We start from the raw sequence: 12,861 nt of genomic DNA on the forward strand, positions 1-12,861 counted from the left end.
CTTGTACGCAGAACACTAGTAGTCGCTGTGGCAACTGGCACGATCCTGAAAACGAACAACCGTCGTGCGTCCGTTATATAGGGCTGCCACTACCCCATAATTTTAATAAGCGGCTATGCTAATAATACATTATTTAGTCTTTTTTTTTTCTTACTTTTATAGTAAATAAGTCTTTAAGGTCTAGCTTTTTTGCAACTTTTTTTGATACCAGGTGATATTCAATTTTGATTCAATTTAGACCTTATTTTCATTTTAATTACAGAAAAACAAAGTTTGTATAGCAAGCAAAACCAATCGTAAAATTTGTTAAGTGCATTGTTAGGCATCAGTTTCATTGTAAGTTTCTTGGTATGAAATGCTTGCCAAATAGTTTTTAACTTTTTAATATTTTCATCCGAATAACATCTTTGAAAAACAAAGGTTAATTTTGGCGGAATGTTTGATTTAACTGCTAATTCTATTAATTGTGCTGTGTTGTTATCAGATAAACAAAGAGGTAAGATAGACCCTGACGCATTTTGAATATTGCTTACGTGTAGTATCTATGCTTCTACTGGACCGTATGATTTGGAATCAAAATAAAAGAATGCGTACTGCGTGCTGATGTATATTCGGAAGAAGGAAGAAAGTAAATTGTAAATGTCAGATTTTACAAATATATAACGCCATCTAGTTATTGCCTTGGGTACTAAATGCTGCCCACTAAAATAGCACATCGAGGTGCTTTTTAGTGTTATTCATTGATTAAAATAGATGGCACGCAACATCCTCCGCGCCCAAGTACAGAAGGCAGCACTGTTGCCAACTGCACCAGTCTACCATTTCATGCCAGCACAGCAATAAATTGTAGAGCAACACAGCTCCATAGCCCCTAGGAGACTATGGCTCTGTATGCAGCATGTAAATATCTGGTATTTACTTAAATAGGTAAGTTAAGTTTAGAAAAATAGGATAAATATAATAAATTAAAAAGGGTATGTACCAGATATCTAGCTGCATGTAAAGAATTACAACATCAACAATAGTTTTTTTATTAATAATAATAAGGCGTTGGGACGTGACGACCCCATCGCCCCCTGGGTCACCTTCCCAGTGCAATCAGTCTCCGCAGGGCAGCTTGTGGCGAGCTGTTGGGGAGTAGCGACCCCACGGACCTGAGTGCTCCCAGGGGAGGCCCCTGTTCCTCGCCTCCGATCTTCCTTCGCCAAGGTCGGAGTGGAAACCGGTGAGGGACAGGACCCCTACCTCTGGCTTGCCTTAACCGGCCGGTCAGAGTGGAGTCGCGAGAGCTATACGCTCGAAGGATGGAAGTGTAAAATGTCATAACGCCGGGGGTGCCTGAGAAGGTAAATATTTAGTCATTTTATATGTCACTAACACCTTGACATCACCCTTCCCAAACTAACGGTCCCAACCCTCTAGAAGTGAAATGGAAAATAATAAACGAAGGTATAATTTACGGCCGCTTCCCGGGGGTCGCCGGGGCGTATCTGGAGCCAATGCTGGATACCACAGCATGCGAACCATCGGCGACGCGGACTCCCGTCGAACAATTGACTACCCACCCCACGCCGATGTTGCCCCTTTGTTGCCAATCATGGTGACTGATTTGAGGGGCCCATTTAGTGAGTGGCGAGTCACCACCTGCCACATAGTAGTCACGTATTCATGATTATGGCAGGTGTCCGAACTTCTCCAGCAATAGCCCAGTTTAGGTCCATCCAAACGTCAACTCCATAACTCATCATCCTTTTCCTTAATTTGTAATAGCTCCACCTCCTGCCGAGACCTGTTCATGGACATATCATCTATTGATATGGCCGGGAACGGGTTTTGGCAGAACAACATAACATCAACTTCTCCAAAGGGCCTCTACGTGTTGGATTTATATCCCCACGCAAGCCTCTCAAAAATCCGGGGTGTATAGACCCGTGAAATCCAAGCGGAGAAACATAATAATAATAAGACCCCTGGCGAATCTATTGATCGACAACAGTTTCATTATCTGGGGGCCGCATGTGTTGGTCCAATGATATCAACGAAGCTATAATTCGAATATATTTTGAAGTTACTGATATAGAGACAAATATGACAGCTTACAGGACGAAACTACATACTAAATTTATAGAAGAATATCCAAACCTTGCAAATATTTTCGAACAAAGAATATCAGATCAGAGACGAGTTATAATTAATAATAAAATGATACCAGAATCTAGAATACAACATATAAGAAAAGAAGTGGAAAAAGACATTTTAGCACAAAGAAATCAAAATAATACAAATTTTGATGTAAATGAACTGTCACAAATTAGTCTGAACATCGATGAACCTAGAAAACTCGACCTAACACCAGTAGCAATAAATTATGTACGATCGCGTTCATATCTGCAATCATAGTTTTAAAATTCTTACGGGTTTAAATAGCGTGCACTGTGGTTCCACTAGATACACACACACATGCATATTTAAAAAGAATAAATATTCCTTCAAATGAATACGGTCTTCAATACCAATGATTACTAAGGAAAACAGTTTATTATTCTATGACATATAACATAACTAAACAGAAAGAGACGGTAATCAACGATGGCCGAACTGGCCCCGATAATTGTCGATCGAGATATCGTCGTCTCTCATTATTTGCATAAGATTTGCCTATAGAGGGAAGCCTGCGACTGCAAGACTTATGTCATTTCAATAAGGTTGAAAGTTTGTCTGCACACGACCCTAACATAGGTAGTGGTTCCTTTGAAAGTTATTGGGTAGCAATTTTATTACTTCGTGTGAGCAAGTGAGATCTAAGATATATTAAATAATCTTGCTTGCTCACACTCGCTTGTTCCTAGTTACTAGCGTTACTTGGATTCTGAAGTTATTCAAGGATTTGTTTTTTATTTTTTTACTGACAATTTTTAATGTTTCAAGGTGCCATTTGAACTGAGTAACTGACTGACTAACTAACTAACTGATATCTAAGAATTACAATAGTCGTGTCTTCAAACACGGAAATCAGCAAGAAATATTCAAGAAGAGGGAGCAAAATAAAACATTCAATAATTAAAATTAGTAAATTTTATTGAAACTGTTTACCTATAGTTTAATTACATATTGATGATTATATAAAGCTATACATATTTAGTATATTACACTAATTGTATTATCCACTTATCTCCTGTTATTAAGGTTACAGCTTAATTATTCGTTTTCATAAAGAAAAGATATTGAAGCTGTCCTTAAAATACTATCCAAGTAATTAGTACTTTTAATATAAATTGGCAAAACCTTTCACGCACTAAGTATATGGACTCGATGCACAGGGCAGTTATCTTGCACAAATTATATTGTTGGCATATCATCAATCGGATAAATACACCGCACAGTTGGTAACATGGTTTCTTGCAGCACTTGCACATAATGAGCAGCTGTAGCGCGTCCTGCTATCCACACCTGTTCCCCAGGTCCAGCAGCACTCATCCAGCCCCACATATTTACAGATATGCGTCCAGACTCCATATTTGGCACAATATTTTTTTCTTCATACCGAGTTGCATTTCTTCGCCATAAATGAAGCCTACCGTGTTGTGATGAGATAAACAAACGTTTCTTGCTGGCTGTCTGTGGTGTAGTCCCTCACGGTGCAAACTCGACGAACAGTAACCACTGATGTGTCGAACTGTTCCGCAAATATTCTGGTCGGTATGAAGCCATTATTTTCGTACTGTTGGATCTCCGCTGTGTGGCGTGTCGCTGTGTTGATTAGCGGACGACGGCCGCTGCGCGGTCGACTTTTTACACTACCCTCTTCTTGATGGCGCGTTACCCAACGTTTCACCGCTTGTTGTTTATTGTGTTATTTGTGTGAATGTGTGAGTGATAGCAGCGGTGCAAGCTATAAAGTTTTGCGAACTATGACTGCAATTATGAACGCGACCGTACCTACACAAAATAATATCCCAAATTTAGTAGAAGCTGCATTTCAAGAAATTATAAATACCCGCTTTGAAGAAACAAAAGATTTATTTATGGGTACAGACCCAACTTTAAGACCATTTATTCCTAAGCAAAAATCATCAAAAAAACTAGCAAATATAGTAAACCATATTAACAAAAATATCCTACCCAAATATTTAAATATAGATATGGATTTTATACAACTACAAACATTAGTTTATATAGCAGCATATACCACAGCAATCTGTAATGGATCAAAGATCAACAACCATACTATGATAATAAGAGAAAAAACCAAACCATCATGGCAGAAGAGATTGGAAAGAAAAATAGAAAATCTAAGATCAGACATTGGTAGATTAATCCAATATATAAACGGAAATCGAAACAGATCTGTAGCGGGAGCGATGATTCGGCTCGACCGCCACTAAAGGGAAGATCTTCCGCCAGGCTAGGTGTTATGCCTGGGGAACCGCGGCTCCGACGATGTTTTTTTTTTTTTTTTTTTTTATGTAATTATTCGTTGTTGCCTGAAGGGCTTAACAACTTAACCGGACTTTTTGTGGCGGGGCCTGAAGGGCCTCCTGCCGACGCAGTGGCTGCTCAAAGGGTTCCCAAAGTGGGACGGACCTCGGCTTTGGCGCCACCCGTGTAGGTTGAACCTAGTGTTCAACTGCCATAAGGGCTGACTAAGTGGCGGATCCACCGGGTGCCGCCGTGGGGCGGTACCTAGTGAACCGGCCACTAGTCCGACTTCTCCGCGTTCGCCGGCGAACGCGGTGTATATACGCGACTATGTCGGCACGGTGCCTCTGTTGGGAAGGTAAGGGGTCTGAGGGGGGGACGGCGGCCGTAATTGGGTCGTCCGGATCGGAGAGGATATCCCTAGGTCTTCTGTACCTTGCGTTGGGTGCGGGGGCATAATTGGCAGCTTGCACTACTGTGTTGATGGGTGATCGGGACACAAGTAAAACAAGTACGAGCTGTGTTGTAACTAACTTTTATTTGATTATAAGGGAACTTATATACTAGTAATACACGTCACCCTCCTAAGTGGGTGGTTGGATGTTTACATTTAATAATAAAATAAAATATTAATTCAAATAGCGGTGCCTCAAAAGAGTACCTAACATTCCGATGTACGGATCTTAAATATAAACAATAATGTTTTATCAACTATGCCTTATAAGGACTTGCATGCATTCCAAACTATGACATCATAATATAACCAATGTCTTTAATATTTAATTTATTATATCTTAAGTGATACCTATACTACATCTCCACCGATTACAAAAAAAAATATATGTATGTATATATATATATTTTTTATTATCATTATTTTTTTTTCTTTTTAACTAGTACAATTAGTATCGGGTATATATCTCTTAGTACGATTCTTATGAACTACATCTATCTTGCCATTTTTTATTATCTCTACATTTGGACTTAACTCTCTCACAACTTTATATGGACCTGAAAATATGCTAGTAAACTTATTTCTATTTTCATTTCTTATAAGTATGTCATCATTTGGTTTATATACTGTTGGCTTAATATACTTATCATACTTTTCTTTTCTTACAATTTTAGACTTAATTAAATTTTCCCTAGCATCTCTTTGAGATATTTGAAGCCTATAACGAAGTTCCATTGGATAATTTTCATGATTATACAGAGGTTCAATCTGAGATGTTAAATTACTAGGTAGGTTACACTTTTTACCAAATACTAATTCAAATGGTGTAAATTTTGTCTCAGTATGAACTGAAGTATTGTAAGCGAAGCACCAAAATGGTAGCCACTTACTCCAATGTTCTGGATTATTATCAGTTTGTATTCGAAGATAAGCGCCAAGACTTTTATGGGTGTTTTCTAATGCCCCAATACTTTGATGATGATATGCTGTAGATGTATTCTTTTTTATTTGTAACAATTTGCATACTTCTTGAAAAATAGTTGAAGTGAATTCGGAACCCCTGTCGGTTGTTATCATTTCTGGAACACCATAACGTAGTATAAAATTACTTACTAGAGTTTCAGCGATTTCTTTTGAACCTTTCGTCACTAATGGGTAGGCTTCAATATATTTCGTTAAGTCGCATTGAAGGGTTAAAATGTAAGAAAAGTTCTTTGTATCTGTGTCTAAGGGTCCAACAACATCTAAGAAAATTTTCTGGAATGCAGTGCTGGCTGTGGTTGTGATAGTCATAGGTTCCTTAGTATACAAAGAAAACTTTTCTTTTTGACATTTAGAACATTTTTTCACAAAATTTTTAATATCGTCTTCTAGTCCTATCCAAAAATAACGTCTTTTTATATTGTTATACATTCTTTTAATCCCTGCGTGACCGCTAGTGGGTAGTAAATGGAAATCATTTAATATTACCTTCTTATCGTCTTTATTTTCTACTCTTGATACATTTTTTAGTATACATAACTGTGGACTAGTCCAATTAACATCGTTTTTTATTTTATTAGCTAGCTTTTCTACTATCATTTTATTGTTATTATCTTTAATAACAGTTATTTGATTTATTTTCCATTTTTCACATGCTATACCAAGTTCCTTCACAAGGGTATCTCGTACCTTTTGTTCTGAGGAAAGTGGTTTAATATAAAGAGTATTTTGATTTTTAACGTATGTAAAATTTCCTAGTTCTTGAATATCATAGTTTTTACTGCGCATTAATGCTTTTATTTTTCTGAGCTCAGTAACGTTTAGAAAACGTAATTCGACACATCCATTTATTTTGGAGTTAATATCTACAACTTTCGGGTGATCAGTCCTACAGTTGTTCTCCTGATTCATATTTTGGCTCGATTGTTTTGCCATTCTATTTCTCATTGCTCTCGTCATGACATTTATACATTCATTCATTTCTTTTAAATCTTTAACAGTGATTTTCGTACGTGATAAAGCATCTGCCACTATGTTTTCTTTTCCTTTTATGTACTCTACAGTGAAATCATATTCTTCTAAAAGAAGTCTAAACTTTGTTAAACGACTAGAGGGATCTTTCATGTTAAAAAGATAAATTAAAGGTTTATGATCTGTTTTTATTTTAAAATGTGTACCATATAAATATGGTCTGAAATATTTGATTGCCCATACTATAGCAAGAAGTTCTTTTTCTATGGTAGCATAATTTAGTTCAGATTTATTTAAATTTCGGCTTGCAAAAGCTATTGGGCGATCGTCATTATTTGAAAGAACCGCACCTATAGCATATCCTGATGCATCTGTTTGTAAAATAAATTCGTTGTTTTCACTGAAATTTGGATATTGCAATACCGGCGGGGAACTTATTGCTTTCTTTAAACTACAAAAAGCATTTTGGCAATTCTTGTCCCAATGAAATTTAATATTTTTTTTACTTAACTGGGTTAATGGGTAAGCCTTTTCTGCGAACTTGGGTATAAATTTCCTGTAATAATTTGCCAAAGCAACAAAACTTTTTACCTCTTTTTCGTTGTTTGGTGTTGGGTAATTACGAATCGCTTCTATTTTGCCTGGATCTGGTAAAATTCCTTCAGCTGTTACTACATGACCTAAGTATAGTAGTTCCTTCTTTAGGAACTCGCATTTTACTGGATTTAATTTCAAGTTAACTTTTCTTAATCTTTCAAGAACACTTATTAAATTACTATTATGATTTTCTAAATTTCGGCCGAAAACCACTATATCATCTAAATACACGAAGCATTTTTCGTACGTTAAACCTGACATAGCTAATGTTATCATTCTGCTAAATGCACCTGGGCTAATTTTTAGACCCATAGGTAATCGAGTCATTTGATACTGGCCTGAGCAAAACGCTGTAAATTTTCTTGATTCTTTTTCGAGTTCCTGTTGGTAATAACCAGAAAAAAGATCTAAATGACTGAAATAAATAGAACCAGATAAGGAATCTAATATTTCGGTTATGTTAGGCAGAGGGAATTTATCATCCTGGATCCTGTCATTAAGTTTTCTGTAATCAATAACAAGGCGCCATTTCTTTTCGCCCGATGGATCAACTTTCTTTGGTACTAATAATACGGGACTAGACCATTCACTTCTTGTTGGTTCTATTATTCCATCCTTTAACATTTTATCTATTTGTTTATCTAATTCTTTTTTTTGTGTTTGTGGCAACCTATAATTTTTTGTATATACTGGATCAATATTTGGTTTTAATTGTATCGACTGTTTACATAATGTTGTGACGGTTAATTTATCATTTGGTAATTGAAAAACATCGGCGTATTTGGCACATATTTTATTTAATTCCTTTTTTTCTTCCGTATTTAAATGATTGAAATTCAACTGAGTAAACAACGTTTTAACTCTATCAGCATTAATTTCATTAGGTTTTTCGAATTTGCAATAATTGTAATCATCAAGGTCGTGTACTGTGGTATTTATTTTGTCTAATTTTATTTCTTTATTCGTAGTATTTAAAATTAAGATAGGTATTTTTCCATCAATAGGTTTGGCAATAGTGCTAGCGATAAATACTCCTTCATTTAATTCTTTAGCACAAACTACACAATCTTTATTTATGTTACATCTCACATATACAATAGATTCTGAACGTGGTGTTAATGTGTAACATGACTTATTCTTTAATTTTAACGTTATTAATTTGCGATTATTCAATGCAATCGAAATTGTATCTGTTTCATAATTAAGTATGGCTTTATTTTTGTATAAGAAATCATGTCCAAGAATGCCTGTTGTAATACATGGTAAGGAATTGAAAACATAAACCTTTTGAGTAATAACGTCATTCCCTAATTGTAATCGTAAATAAGTATATCCTATTGCTTTTATATTACCTCCAATTCCACAGATTTGTAAATCACTAAAATGCATTTTTATGTTATGTTTCTTAATATATTCATATTTAATTGCTGATATCGTGGCTCCTGAGTCAATCAACCAAGTGTTTAAGTTACCATTACAATATAACTCTATAGTCATTGAATTGCCGACTGTAAATATGTGATTATTATTCACGAAAAAACTCATCAAGTTGTAAATTCTCTTCACTATTTATATTACCTGATGTACTACTAAGCATGTTAATATTTCCCGTATTTTTATATGTATTTTGATGATTGCTCCTATTGTTTTGATATCTATTGATACCTCTATTAATACCTCTATTGTATCCACTTGAAGTATTTCTTCCCCGGAAACTTTTTGATGCGTTATAACCTCGTTGAAATTTCTGGTTATAGCGCATATTATTACTGTTATTTCGATTTGTAGTAGTATTGAATGTCTTATAATAATTTCCCCTGAAATTACCTCTCTGTTGATTATTGCCTACTGCATGACGATAGGTTCCTCTATGTGTGTTATTACGATAGAATAAACTTACACCTTCAGGTGCTCCTGGTGCAGTTGTTTCTTCATCTACTGCTGCCTGAATGGCATCTTTAAGGGAGTCAAAATTTCTAGCTGCGATTATGGTGCTAATCCTACGATTTCGCAACCCATCAGCAAATTTTTTAATTGCCATTTTCTCATTAATTGCTCTTAATGTTTTATAGTCATCGGAATTACCATTGGCTTGTGCAATTGTTAATTTAACGAAAAGTTCCGATAATTCTTGTCCAAATTCGGAAATAGATACACTATTTTGTCTTGCGTTATGTAATTTTGTTTGTACTGCGTTAGCACTTTTTTTGCAAGTAAATTACTCTTCATATCATTCAACAATGCGACAATAGTAGGATAGTCATTATTTAGTTTTAGTTTCGCGGATTGTGTTAACCTGCTTTTTAAAATAAATTGTATCAATTTTGATATACACTCCGGTTTAGTTAACATTGAGCTATAGTACTCAATATTATCAATTAATTGTTGAATAGCTTTTTCATCCTCTGTCATTACAGGTATTAATCCTAAAGCTGTTTTAATATTAAAAGTTTCCATGTCTTCTTGATTCTTTTCAGTAAATAAATTTTTAATGTTATCATATAAATCTATGTATATTGCACTTACTTTATTAATGTTTTTTACTACTTTTTCGTCAATAGTACCAGATTTTATAAGATCACTATAATTTTTAATTAATTCATTAAATTTTAAATAATTTTGTTCCACGTCTTTAATTTTTATCTCTAAATTCTGAGTTTTACGTCGTGCTGGTCCCAATTTAATTAAATACGTTCTAATATCTTTTAACCCTTCAATTAACTGTTCTATATCTGCCATAGATCTTACTCACTTTTATAAAGTAAATTGATGATACATAATATAAGAACATAATTAATGAATATAAAGGCTAGTTAATATACTTACAATTTATATCACCTAGAGTCCATAGGTGCACTTTTCACACGCACTTTAACACTTTTCACCACTCAGCATATGTGCTGTCTCTTTCCCACACGATTTTCCATATAAATAATAACTTTCCCTCGTAGATTACGGACATCTGGGCTATACCTTTAGTCCCATCTTCAAACTCTACGTCCAATAGTCTAGAAATATCCGCAAATATTTTTGCTGTCATATTCTCGGGACTCCACCGATAGTGACCTTTTTGTCCTTCCACATATGTTACTATCGCTGTGCGCCCTTCTTCCTTGGTAACGTTTGTGCCTTGACAAAAGAGATTATACGACTCACACAATATCTTTATTTCTTCTTCTACGGCCTTAATGTATCTTTCCATTTTAGTTTCTTACTTGTTGTTTAAATATTTCTCCCTGTGCACGTTTCTCAATTCTTTTGTTTAAACAGGTATTGATATAACGAATCAATACAAAAATGATAATTAGAAATCCAGCAACTACCACAATACAGAGGTATAAATTTATATTATTAAGTCCTTGGCTTAAATAATGTTGCTCAATTAAATTGTTTTTTCCCAATTGAGTATAAATCTCGGGAGGTGTGCTAGAGGCAGGCGGGACTGGAGCAGTTTGATGATTCCCCATCGTAAATTACATATCGAGATAGATTGGAATTTAGTCGTATACTATATTTGGAAGGTCCTCTCAGATTCGAGCTAAGTAACTGGACGCGCGCGCACTGGCAGGGTCGCCATGTGTTGATGGGTGATCGGGACACAAGTAAAACAAGTACGAGCTGTGTTGTAACTAACTTTTATTTGATTATAAGGGAACTTATATACTAGTAATACACGTCACCCTCCTAAGTGGGTGGTTGGATGTTTACATTTAATAATAAAATAAAATATTAATTCAAATAGCGGTGCCTCAAAAGAGTACCTAACATTCCGATGTACGGATCTTAAATATAAACAATAATGTTTTATCAACTATGCCTTATAAGGACTTGCATGCATTCCAAACTATGACATCATAATATAACCAATGTCTTTAATATTTAATTTATTATATCTTAAGTGATACCTATACTACACTACCAGTGGGTTCGGGTGGGAGGGCGCTCGCTCAAAGAAACGTTGGGACGTTTCTTTGAAGTAACGAATTATCGATGGGATTTCCAGTTCCCTGTGGAGATCACTCATTCTGGTGTACCGGGGGGCCCCGGTAGCCTTCCGGAGGAATCTATTTTGTATGCGTTGAAGCAATACAATGTTGGATTTTGCCGCGTGCGCAAAACACACGCTGGCAAAAGAGAGGACGGGGCGGATGCACAACTTGTATAATGTCAGTTTATTTCTAAACGACATTTTTGGGTTGACGATCATGGGGCTGAGCTTGTAGAGGTACAAGGCAGCTCTGTTTTTGACGCGTTTGATATGAGGACCAAACGTCATGCGACTGTCTAGGGTGACTCCTAAATATTTGGCTTGTTTGGCCCAGGGGATGGGCCTGCCATGAATCTGTAGGGTGCCAACGATCGGCGTTGAGCCTCCCCGGCGGGGTCTCGTGGTGATGTTGGGGTCCCTTGAAAAGTACACTGCTGTACTCTTCGTGGGGTTTACCTCGATCCTCCATAGACGGAACCACTCCTCCAGAGCCTTGATGGCCTGTTGGAGTCGTTTCACTATGGTGGTCGATTGTTTGTGGGAGGAGTAGAGAGCCGTATCGTCAGCGTAGAGCGCTACTTCCACATTCGGGGTTCGCGGAAAGTCGCTAGTGTATAGCGAGTATAGGGTCGGGGATAGCACGGATCCTTGCGGGACTCCGGCTCGGATGGGGCGGGGCGACGAGAGACAGCCCTCCAGACGGTAGCGGAACGAGCGGTTTGACAAAAAGTCTCGTAAGATGCGCACGAGAGAGGATGGCAGCCCCATGCGAACAAGTTTGAAAATCAAACCTTGGTGCCATACTTTGTCAAATGCCGTGGCCACGTCGAAGAAGACCGATCCCGTTTTCCAGCCCCTGTTTTTATTGTAGAGGATGTGCTCCGTGAGGCGGTGCACCTGTTGGACGCACGAGTGTTTGGCCCTAAAGCCAAATTGCTCGTCGGGGATGAGGCTTTTAGACTCTATGTAGTCCTTCAGCCGAGCGAGTATAATGCGCTCGAAGATCTTGCCCATGGTGTTGAGCAAGCTTATGGGACGATAGGAGGATGGATTAGCCGGGTCCTTACCCGGCTTGGGGATACCAATGACTGTTGCGCTTTTCCATGCGTTAGGAAAAGTGCAGTTTTCCAAAGCAGCATTGAAGATGCATACTAAGAGAATCAAGAGGGATTGGGGAAGGCGTTTGAGAACGTTATTAGAGATGCCGTCGGCTCCGGGGGCCTTTCGGGGTTTATAGGATTTTATGATTTCCTCGACTTCGTCGAGAGTGGTGGGGCGGAGGGAAATGTCCGGGAGGGGCTCGTCAGAGTTACACCCCTTTCACACGGCAGTCCAGTTTTTTACAGGATCCCGTTTTCTACAGGATCCCGTTTGATGGCGAATGTGTTTATATGCTAGCGTTCACACGAGCATCCCGCATGCGGGATCCTGCAAAAAACCGATCCGGTCG

The sequence above is a fragment of the Amyelois transitella genome, chromosome W, assembly GCF_032362555.1.
Source record: "Amyelois transitella isolate CPQ chromosome W, ilAmyTran1.1, whole genome shotgun sequence".
Lineage (NCBI taxonomy): Eukaryota > Metazoa > Arthropoda > Insecta > Lepidoptera > Pyralidae > Amyelois > Amyelois transitella.